Source organism: Kogia breviceps, chromosome 2 (genome assembly GCF_026419965.1).
Source record: "Kogia breviceps isolate mKogBre1 chromosome 2, mKogBre1 haplotype 1, whole genome shotgun sequence".
Lineage (NCBI taxonomy): Eukaryota > Metazoa > Chordata > Mammalia > Artiodactyla > Physeteridae > Kogia > Kogia breviceps.
The window spans coordinates 139249384-139260865 of NC_081311.1; the positions used below are offsets into that span (position 1 = coordinate 139249384).

Below are 11482 nucleotides of genomic sequence, written 5' to 3' on the forward strand. Positions count from 1 at the left end.
TACATTAGAAGACAATTGGAACATAACATCAGTTTTACCTTTGCCTATGCATGCTCTTGTCTACAAGAAATACTGAGTGCAGAAAACCGTACACAGTTGAACAGCTTTACTGGAATACACAAAAGTTACACATACACAGGGGAGTTCCCTGGTGGCCTGGTGTTAGGATTTGGCACTTTTACTGCCCCATGGCCCGGGTTCATTCCCTAGTCGGGGAACTGAGATCCTGCAAGCTGTACGACACGGCCAAAAAAAAAAAATTTACACATACACACCTCACACATCTACTAAGCTACCTCAGTTCATCACTTGTGTTATGAGCCACGCCTAAGTACAGTTTGTACTAAAACTTTCCATCTAATTTCATATCACCCCCCTTGCACTAACTTTACAGTAACTCACAAGCTGTAGCCCTACTGACATTCACTTCCACAAGCAAACCCATGATTTTCTCAAAGTGCTGTATTTATTGTCATATTTATGTATTTCTAAACTATTTAACATGTGTGAAAGCTCTGTTGCTATTTTTATTAGTTTTCCTATCTTTTTAAAAAATGTGTCACTGATGAATTTTTTGAGTTTTGTGCCCCATACCCCATTTTTCCTATAAGTCATGTGGTTTTTATTGTACAGTTTTTCATGGCACAGTGATTTATAGAAATGCATATGTTGGGGGACTTCCCTGGCACTCCAGTGGTTAAGACTCACACTTCCAGTGCAAGGGGCGCAGGTTCAACCCCTGGGGAACTAAGATCCCACATGCCATGCAGCTGGGCCAAAAAATTTTAAAAGAAAAAAGAAAGAAAAGAAAAATTCATATGCTGTCTTAACAGCAGAACTGACTGTGCTTCTCCAAACCCTTTCTACTTTACTCTTGTCCTTATTGACCATATTCACTAATAAATCCATATACAATTTATAGTCAGAGTTTCTAGAAAATTTATTACAACTCAATGTACGTTTTCAGATGCTGTTTGCTATTAAATTCACACTTGTTGGTCTTATTTTCCAAACAGACAGTAAACTCTGTGAGGGCAGAAGTTTGCTATGGAACTTCCCCATTTATACTCTACAATTCTTTCTTCCCGTGTCCTGGCATCATGTTAAATATATATCTATGTACTATTCACTTAAACATACTTGTTGATCTGAGAAGTATAAAATTTCATTCAGATTCTTGATGTGCCTAAATCATATTTTTAACTTTAGGTTAACACAAATTTTGAAACTCAAGCTACATTCTGTTAGAACTGATATTGATATTGTCATGTCTCTATTTTTTCCTTCTTACTCTTCTGTTTCTAACTGCTCTTTCTCAGTCATTTTATCTTTTTTTCTGAGCACATTCATAGGAAAAGGGGACGTAAATTAAATTTCACTCAGTAATGTTGAGAAACATGAAAAGAGGGAGCCTTTCAACCTTAGAGCTTTCTAGGTTCTATTCCAAGGCATCCTTCCTAAAAACACAGTTTATTTTCCTTTTATATTTCATATCATCTAATACTTGAGCAGATTATATTACCCTAAAAATAGTTATAAATCTTTTTTATGTCTTCTTTATTGTTGTGATATTTTGCTTCACTCAAATGCTTACATGAAAAGTGAAGTGAAAACTAAATAATGGTTACTTGAAATATATTTAATACATTTGGTGGGGACAATGGGCTTGCTTTTTTTTTCTTTTTTTTTTTGGTAAGGTTAGATTATTTATTTGAGATTTTTCTTGTTTCTTGAGGTAGGATTGTATTGCTATAAACTTCCCTCTTAGAACTGCTTTTGCTGCATCACATAGGCTTTGGATCATCATGTTCTCGTCATTTGTCTCTAGATATTTTTGATTTCCACTTTGATTTAAGTGATCTCTTGGTTATTTAGTAACATATTGTTTAGCCTCCACATGTTTGTGTTTTTTACATTTTTTTCCCTGTAATTTATATCTAATCTCATAGAGTTGTGGTCAGAAAAGATGCTTGATATAATTTCAGTTTTCTTAAATTTACTGAGGCTTGATTTGTGACCCAAGATATGATCTGTCCTGTAGAATGTTCCGTGCACACTTGAGAAGAAAATGTAATCTGCTGTTTTTGGATGAAATGTCCTATAAATATCAATTAAATCTATCTGGTCTATTGTGTCATTTAAACCTTTTGCTTCCTGATTAATTTTCTGTCTGGATGATCTGTCCATTGGTATAAGTGAGGTGTTAAAGTCCCCCACTATTGTGTCACTCTCAATTTTCTCTTTTATAGCTGTTAGCATTTGCCTTATGGATGGAGGTGCTCCTGTGTTGGTGTATATATATTTATAATTATTGTATCTTCTTCTTGGATTGATTCCTTGATCATTTTGTAGTGTCCTTCTTTGTCTCTTACAATGTTATTTTAAGTTCTGTTTTATCTGTTATGAGTATTACTACTCCAGCTTTCTTCTGATTTCCATTTGCGTAGAATATCGTTTTCCATCCCCTCACTTTCAGTCTTTATGTGTCCCTGGGTCTGAAGTGGGTCTCTCTTTTTTTTCCTGTGTTGTACAATATATCCTTGTATCTTATTTATTATTATTATTTTTATACAGTACGTTCTTATTAGTCATCAGTTTTATACACATCAGTGTATACATGTCAATCCCAATCGCCCAATTCATCACACCACCACCACCACCACCCCGCGGGTTTCCCCCCTTGCTGTCCATACGTTTGTTCTCTACATCTGTGTCTCAATTTCTGCCCCACAAACTGGTTCATCTGTACCATTTTTCTAGGTTCCACATATATGCGTTAATATACGATTTTTGTTTTTCTCTTTCTGACTTACTTCACTCTGTATGACAGTCTCTAGATCCATCCACGTCTCAACAAATGACCCAATCTCGTTCCTTTTTATGGCTGAGTAATATTCCATTGTATATATGTACCACATCTTTATCCAGTCGTCTTTCGATGGGCATTTAGATTGTTTCCATGACCTGGCTATTGTAAATAGTGCTGCAATGAACATTGGGGTGCATGTGTCTTTTTGAGTTGAGGTTTTCTCTAAGTATATTCCCAGTAGTGGGATTGCTGGATCATAAGGTAATTCTATTTTTAATTTTTTAAGGAACCTCCATACTGTTCTCCATAGTGGTTGTTTCAGTTTACATTCCCACCAACAGTGCGAGAGAGTTCCCTTTCTCCACACCCTCTCCAGCATTTGTTGTTTGTAGATTTTCATATGAAGCCCATTCTAACTGGTGTGAGGTGATACTTCATTGTAGTTTTGGTTTGCATTTCTCTAATAATTAGTGATGTTGAGCATTTTTTCATGTGTTTCTAGGCCATCTGTATGTCTTCTTTGGAGAAATGTCTATTTAGTTCTTCTGCCCATTTTTGGACTGGGTTGTTTGTTTTTTTAATATTGAGCTACATGAGGGCTTCCCTGGTGGCACAGTGGTTGAGAGTCCGCCTGCCGATGCAGGGGATATGGGTTTGTGCCCCGGTTCGGGAAGATCCCACGTGCCGCGGAGCGGCTGGGCCCGTGAGCCATGGGCGCTGAGCCTGCGCATCCGGAGCCTGTGCTCCGCAACGGGAGAGGCCACAACAGTGAGAGGCCCGCATACTGCAAAAAATAATAATAATAATTAATTAATTAATATTGAGCTACATGAGCTGTTTATGTATTTTAGAGATTAATCCTTTGTCCGTTGATTTGTTTGCAATTTTCTCCCATTCTGAGGGTTGTCTTTTCCTCTTGTTTATGGTTTCCTTTGCTGTGTAAAAGCTTTTAAATTTCATTAGGTCCCATTTGTTTACTTTTGTTTTTATTTCCATTACTCTAGGAGGTGGATCAAAAAAGATCTTGCTGTGATTTGTGTCAAAGAGTGTTCTTCCTATGTTTTTCTGGAAGAGTTTTAGAGTGTCTGGTCTTAACATTTAGATCTTTAATCCATTTGGAGCTTATTTTTGTGTATGGTGTTAGGGAGTGTTCTAATTTCATTCTTTTACATGTAGCTCTCCAGTTTTCCCAGCACCACTTATTGAAGAGACTATCTTTTCTCCATTGTATATCCTTACCTCCTTTGTCATAGGTTAGTTGACCGTAGGTGCGTGGGTTTATCTGTGGGCTTTCCATCTTGTTCCATTTATCTATGTTTCTGTTTTTGTGCCAGTACCATATTGTCTTGATGACTGTAGCTTTGTAGTATAGTATAGTATAGTCCGAAGTCAGGGAGCCTGATTCCTCCAGCTCCGTTTTTTTTCCCTCAAGACTGCTTTGGCTATTCGGGGTCTTTTGTGTCTCCATACAAATTTTTAGATTTTTTGTTCTAGTTCTGTAAAAAATGCCATTGGTAATTTGATAGGGATTGCATTTAATCTGTAGATTGCTTTGGGTAATATAGTCATTTTCACAATATTGCTTCTTCCAATCCAAGAATATGGTATATCTCTCCATCTGTTGGTATCATCTTTGATTTCTTTCATCAGTGTCTTATAGTTTTCTGCATACAGGTCTTTTGTCTCCCTAGGTAGGTTTATTCCTAGGTATTTTATTCTTTTTGTTGCTGTGGTAAATGGGAGTGTTTCCTTAATTTCTCTTTCAGATTTATCATCATTAGTGTATAGGAATATAAGAGATTTCTGTGCATTAATTTTGTATCCTGCAGCTTTACCAAATTCATTGATTAGCTCTAGTAGTTTTCTGGTGGTATCTTTAGGATTCTCTATGTATAGTATCATGTCATCTGCAAACAGTGACGGTTTTACTTTTTCTTTTCCAATTTGTATTCTTTCTATTTCTTTTTCGTCTCTAATTGCCGAGGCTACGACTTCCAAAACTATGTTGAATAATAGCAGTGAGAGTGGACATCCTTGTCTTGTTCCTGATCTTAGAGGAAATGCTTTCAGTTTTTCACCATTGAGAATGATGTTGGCTGTGGGTTTGTCATATATGGCCTTTATTATGTTGAGGTAGGTTCCCTCTATGCCCACTTTCTGGAGTGTTTTTATTATAAATGGGTGTTGAATTTTGTGAAAAGCTTTTTCTGCATCTATTGAGATGATCATATGGTTTTTATTCTTCAATTTGTTAATATGGTGTATAACATTGATTGATTTGTGTATATTGAAGAATCCTTGCATCCCTGGGAGAGATCCCACTTGATCATGGTGTATGATCCTTTTAATGTGCTGTTGGATTCTGTTTGCTAGGATTTTGTTGAGGATTTTTGCATCTGTATTCATCAGTGATATTGGTCTGTGATTTTCTTTTTTTGTACTATCTTTGTCTGGTTTTGGTATCAGGGTGATGGTGGCCTCATAGAATGAGTTTGGAAGTGTTCTGTCCTCTGCAATTTTTTGGAAGAGTTTGAGAAGGATGGGTGTTAGCTCTTCTGTAAATGTTTGATAGAATTTGCCTGTGAAGCCATCTGGTCCTGAACTTTGGTTTGTTGGAAGATTTTTAATCACAGTTTCAATTTCATTACTTGTGATTGGTCTGTTCATATTTTCTATTTCTTCCTGGTTCAGTCTTGGAAGGTTATACCTTTCTAAGAATTTGTCCATTTATTCCAGGTTGTCCATTTTATTGCCATAGAGTTGCTTGTAGTAGTCTCTTAGGATGCTTCGTATTTCTCTGGTGTCTGTTGTAACTTCTCCTTTTTCATTTCTAATTTTGCTGGTTTGAATCCTCTCCCTCTTTTTCTTGATGAGTCTGGCTAATGGTTTATCAATTTTGTTTATCTTCTCAAAGAACCAGCTTTTAGTTTTATTGATCTTTGCTATTGTTTTGTTTCTATTTCATTCATTTGTGCTCTGATCTTTATGATTTCTTTCTTTCTGCTAACTTTGAGTTTTGTTTGTTCTTCTCTAGTTCTTTAGGTGTAAGGTTAGATTGTTTACTTGAGATTTTTCTTGTTTCTTGAGGTAGGCTTGTATAGCTATAAACTGTCCTCTTAGAACTGCTTTTGCTGCATCCCATAGGTTTTGGATCATTGTCATTTGTCTCTAGGTGGGTTTTTTTTGCGGTACACGGGCCTCTTACTCTTGTGGCATCTCCTGTTGCAGAGCACAGGCTCTGAGAGCCGCAGGCTCAGCAGCCATGGCTCACGGGCCCAGCCGCTCCGTGGCATGTGGGATCCTCCTGGACCGGGGCGTGAACCCATGTCCCCTGCCTCGGCAGGCGGACTCTCAACCACTGCGCCACCAGGGAAGCCCTCTAGGTGTTTTCTCATTTCCTCTTTGATTTATTCCGTGATCTCTTGGTTATTTAGTAACATAGTGTTTAGTCTCCACATGTTTGTGTTTTTTTCCCCTGTAATTCATTTCTAATCTCATAGAGTTGTGGTCAGAAAAGATGCTTGATATGATTTCAGTTTTCTTAAATTTACTGAGGCTTGATTTTGACCCAAGATGTGATCTATCCTGTAGAATGTTACATGCACACTTGAGAAGAAAGCGTAATCTGCTGTTTTTGGATGGAATGTCCTGTAAATATCAATTAAATCTATCTGGTCTATTGTGTCATTTAAAGCTTGTGTTTCCTTATTAATTTTCTGTCTGGATGATCTGTCCATTGGTGTAAGTGAGGTGTTAAAGTCCCCCACTATTATTGTGTCACTGTCGATTTCCTCTTTTACAGCTGTTAGTGGGTGCTTTATAGCAGTTGCCTTATATATTGAGGTGCTCCTATGTTGGGTGCATATATATTTATAATTGTTATAGCTTCTTCTTGGATTGATCTCTTGATCATTATGTAGTGTCCTTTCTTGTCTCTTGTAACATTTTTTATTTTAGAGAGTCTATTTTATCTGATACGAGTATTGCTACTCCAGCTTTCTTTTGATTTCCATTTGCATGGAATATCTTTTTCCATCTGCTCACTTTCAGTCTGTATGTGTCCGTAGGTCTGAAGTGGGTCTCTTGTAGACAGCATATATATGGGTCATTTTTTTTGTATCCATTCAGCAAGCCTGTGTCTTTTGGTTGGAGCATTTAATCCATTCACATTTAAGGTGATTATCAATATGTATGTTCCTGTTACCATTGTCTTAATTGTTATGGCTTTGTTTTCATAGGTCCTTTTTTTCTCTTGTGTTTTCCACTTAAGTTCCTTAGCATTTGTTGTAGAGCTGGTTTGGTGGTGGTGAATTCTCTTAGCTTTTGCTTGTCTGTAAAGCTTCTGATTTCTCCATCGAATCTGAATGAGATCCTTACCAGGTAGAGTAATCTTTGTTGTAGGTTCTTCCCTTTCATCACTTTAAGTATATCATGCCACTCCCTTCTGGCTTGTAGAGTTTCTGCTGAGAAATCAGCTGTTAACCTTATGGGAGTTCCCTTGTATGTTATTTGGCGTTTTTCCCTTGCTGCTTTCAATAATTTTTCTGTGTGTTTAATTTTTGCCAATTTGATTACTGTGTGTCTAGTCATGTTTCTCCTTGGGTTTATTCTGTATGGGACTCACTGCACTTCCTGGACTTGGGTGGCTATTTCCTTTCCCACGTTAGGGAAGTTATCGACTGTAATCTCCTCAAATATTTTCTCTGGTCCTTTCTCTCTCTCTTCTCCTTCTGGGACCCCTATAATGCGATTGTTGGTGTGTTTAATGTTGTCCCAGCGATCTCTTAGGCTGTCTTCATTTCTTTTCATTCTTTTTTCTTTATTCAGTTCCATGGCAGTGAATTCCACCATTCTGTCTTCTAGGTCACTTATCCATTCTTCTGCCTCAGTTATTCTGCTATTGATTCTTTCCAGTGTATTTTTCATTTCAATTATTGTATTGTTCATCTCTGTTTGTTTGTTCTTTAATTCTTCTAGGTCTTTAATTCTTCTAGGTCTTTCTTAAACATTTCTTGCATCTTCTCCATCTTCTCCCATTGTTTTTCCAATGTCCCAGATCATCTTCACTATCATTATTTTGAATTCTTTTTCTGGAAGTTTGCCTATCTCCATTTAGTTGTTTTTCTGGGGTTTTATCTTGTTCTTTCATCTGGTACATGGTCCTCTGCCTTTTCATTTTGTCTGTTTTTCTGTGAATGTGGTTTTCGTTCCACAGGCTGCAGACCTCTGTAGTTCTTGCTTCTCGGGCTTGCCTTTTCATGAAACCAACTTCAGTGTATTTCTCAGGAAAGAATCACAATGCAAAATAAATATAAATTGAAGCTGGTGAATAAAGCTTTGTTAATCATGGGGAAGAGCATTACTATGTTTTGTCAAGTAATTTTAACAGCTGTATTCTGTGCTTATGGGGAATATTTTAATTTTGTCTCCATATTATATGGCCTCAGATATTTGTATTTAGAGTTACTCATATTCATTATGAATTTATTTTCTTCCTTAGGTTTCTTTAAGTTTGATTCTCCCCGCCCCCCCACCCTCACCCCTCAGGCTTTTAGTGTATGCAAGTAGGTTTTTCAGTTTGCGTACCCATACTGCCTCACCATCAACAGTGGTCTTGGGATCAGATTAACAGTTGGACTCATGAGATAAGATAGGCTTCACTCAGCACTAAGCTTATTTATCATTAAGAAAGGATTCAGGACAGGAAGCAGCACAGCTTGAACAGCAACATCATAGTAGAGATGTCATGAGTTCTAGGCAGAGCTTGCATATATCCCAGGCATCTCAGCTTAATAGGTTCGTGGTCCTGAGGAGCATGACTGGGTGAGGAAGACTACCTAGTAAGTTCATTAAAGCTATTACCTCTTGAGTTCCTTCAGCTTTTATACCTTGTTCCCATTCTCCAGTGCAGCAGCATCTCATCAGTATCAGAGAAACAATCTTAACAATGAACCACAGACCCTTGGGCAAGTACACAGTAACTCCAGCCAGATTCTCATTTATCTCTGTAACTCAGTACACTCCTATAAATTCTGAGTTAAGAGTTTCAAGAGGGACTTCCCTGGTGGTACGGTGGTTAGGAATCCTCCTGCCAATGCAGGGGAGGGACACTGTCTCGATCCCTGTTCCAGGAAGATCCCACATGCCATGGAGCTTAGAACTAAGCCCATGCACCACAGCTACTGAGCCCATGTGCCACAACTGCTGAAGCCTGCATGCCTAGAGCCTGTGCTCCGCAACAAGAGAAGCCACCACAATGAGAAGCCTGTGCACCACAATGAAGAGTTAACCCCCACTCACCACAACTAGAGAAGGCCTCAGTGCAGCCATAAATAAATAAATAAGTTTCAAAAATAATTTGGCCAAGTGCCAAATCCTCAGGTGTTCTGAAGTTAACAGAAAGGTTACAAACCAGCTGTTAACCCTTTCAATCAAGGTCTGTAAACAGAAAGCCAACAGTCAGTCCAAAGATATTTTCTTTGTCCTCTTTGATTTTTTTTAAATTATGGAAAACACTAACATATACAAAGGTGATTGAAATTGTATAACAAATCACCCATGTTCATTACCCGTCTTCACCAATTAATTTATGGCTAATCTCATGTTACCTATCCTTGGACAGTTCTCCATTTCCTGTTTGAAGCAAATTCTAGGCATAACATTTTATTGATAAATATTTCACTATCTCTAAAAGGTTACTCTTCTGAAAAAAATAACCATACCATAATCATGTGCAGACATATATACATATAGGTTCCTAAATGTCAGAAATCCTTACAGTGTTCAAATTTCTAATTGTTTAGTTAATGTTAATTTTTTGATGTTTAAATTTGAATCCAAATCAGGTTCAAACATTGGTTTGGTGTTGTAAATTTTTTTTGTTTTTAATAGATTATCCCACCATTTCTTTTTATGTTTCTTGAGATTTATTTGTTGAACAAGCTAGGTCATTTGTCCTGTAGTGTTTCTTTCCCATTATTGCACATGCTGAATTTTATGGATTGCATCCTTGTGTTATGTAATGTGTTCCTTCTGTGCTTCTATTTCATATAACTTTGTAGTTAGATCTAGAAAATTGATCAGATGTAGTTTTGATTTTTTTAAATTCTATTTGATGGGAGCAAGAGTCACTTAGGACAGGTTGTCTCTGTGCTCTGCAGTGGCCATTGGTGGGCAGTTCTTGCTTAGGAGTTGTAAATTGGTGATATTCTAACTCTGTAATTCCTTATTCATTTATTCTCGGAGCACTTGATAAAGAGCATCTTCTTTTCATCTACTATTTGGTTAGCCAGTGGAACAGTTCATATACCATAAGAAGGATAAATGCTTTATATTTTATTTACCTATATCATTATGAACTGATGGATTCTAATATATTTTGTGTTCCACTGTATTGTAGTTATCCATATATCAATATTGTCCCAGCTTTAGCCTGAATTCACTTACTTCTTTTTTAATTAAGGCATAATGGACTTAAAATATCCTATTGATTTCAGGTATACAACAGTGATTTGATATTTTTATACATTACAAAATGATCACCATAATTAGTTACTCTCTGTCACCATACAGAGATATTATAGTATTATTGACTGTATTCCCTGTGCTCTACACTACATCCCCATGACTTATTTTATAACTGAAAGTTTGTACCTCTTAATCCCATAAACCTATTTCCCCATCCCCTTAAGAATCGCCTTCTCCTCTGGCAACCACTTGTTTCTTCACTGTATCTGTGAGTCTGTTTCTGTTTTGTTATGTTTGTTCATTTGTTTTGTTTTTTAGATTCCACATATAATTGAAATCACACAGTATTTGCCTTTTTCTGTCTGACTTATTTTAGTTAGCATAATACCCTCTAGATCCATCCATGTTGTCACAAGGGGTAGGAGGTCCTTCCTTTTTTATGGCTAAGTAATATTCCATTGTGTGTGTGTGTGTGTGTGTGTGTGTGTGTGTGCGCGCACGCGCGTGCGCACGCGCATGCGAGCTACATCTTTATCCATTCACGTATCGATGGACACTTAGGTTGCTTCCATGTCTTGGCTATTGTAAATCATGCTGCAGTGAAGGTTGAGTTGCATATATCTTTCAGAATTAATGTTTTCATTTTCTTTGGATAAATACCCAGAAATAGAATTGCTGGGTCATACGGCACTGCTATTTTAACTTCTTGAGCATCCTTCAATGCTACTTCCCATACTGGCTATACTAATTTACATTCCCACAAACAGCGCGCAAGGGGTCCCTTTTCTCCACATCCTCACCAACGCTTGTTATGTGTTGTCTTTTTGATAATAGCCATTCTGTCAGGTGTGAGGTGCTATCTCATTGTTTTGATTTGCATTTCTCTGATGATTAGTGATGTTGAGCATCTTTTCATGTGCCTGTTGGCATCTGTATGTCTCCTTTGGGAAAATGTCTATTCAGGTCCTCTGCCCATTTTTTAATTGGATTGTTGAATTCACTTCTTTAAGTCCACCATGGTTTGAATTAGAATACTGTTAGGTGGGTGAAGCTCTGTCCAATCTGTCATATCTTTCTCCATTTCCTGGTTAACCTCACTTATTTGTGTTAGTTTCCTCATCCTTAAAGCATTTGAGTTTTGGGACCCCTTTTAAAATTAAACTTCTTTAACCCAAAATAAAATTTAAATTTGAAATTACTTTTTGT

At 37.2% G+C, this 11482-nt stretch overlaps 1 protein-coding gene across 12 annotated transcripts in view; it reads left to right on the forward strand.

Moving 5' to 3' along the window:
* Positions 1-11482, forward strand: part of PPIG (peptidylprolyl isomerase G) — a 44300-nt gene that overhangs the window by 23213 nt on the left and 9605 nt on the right. The window lies entirely within an intron of this gene.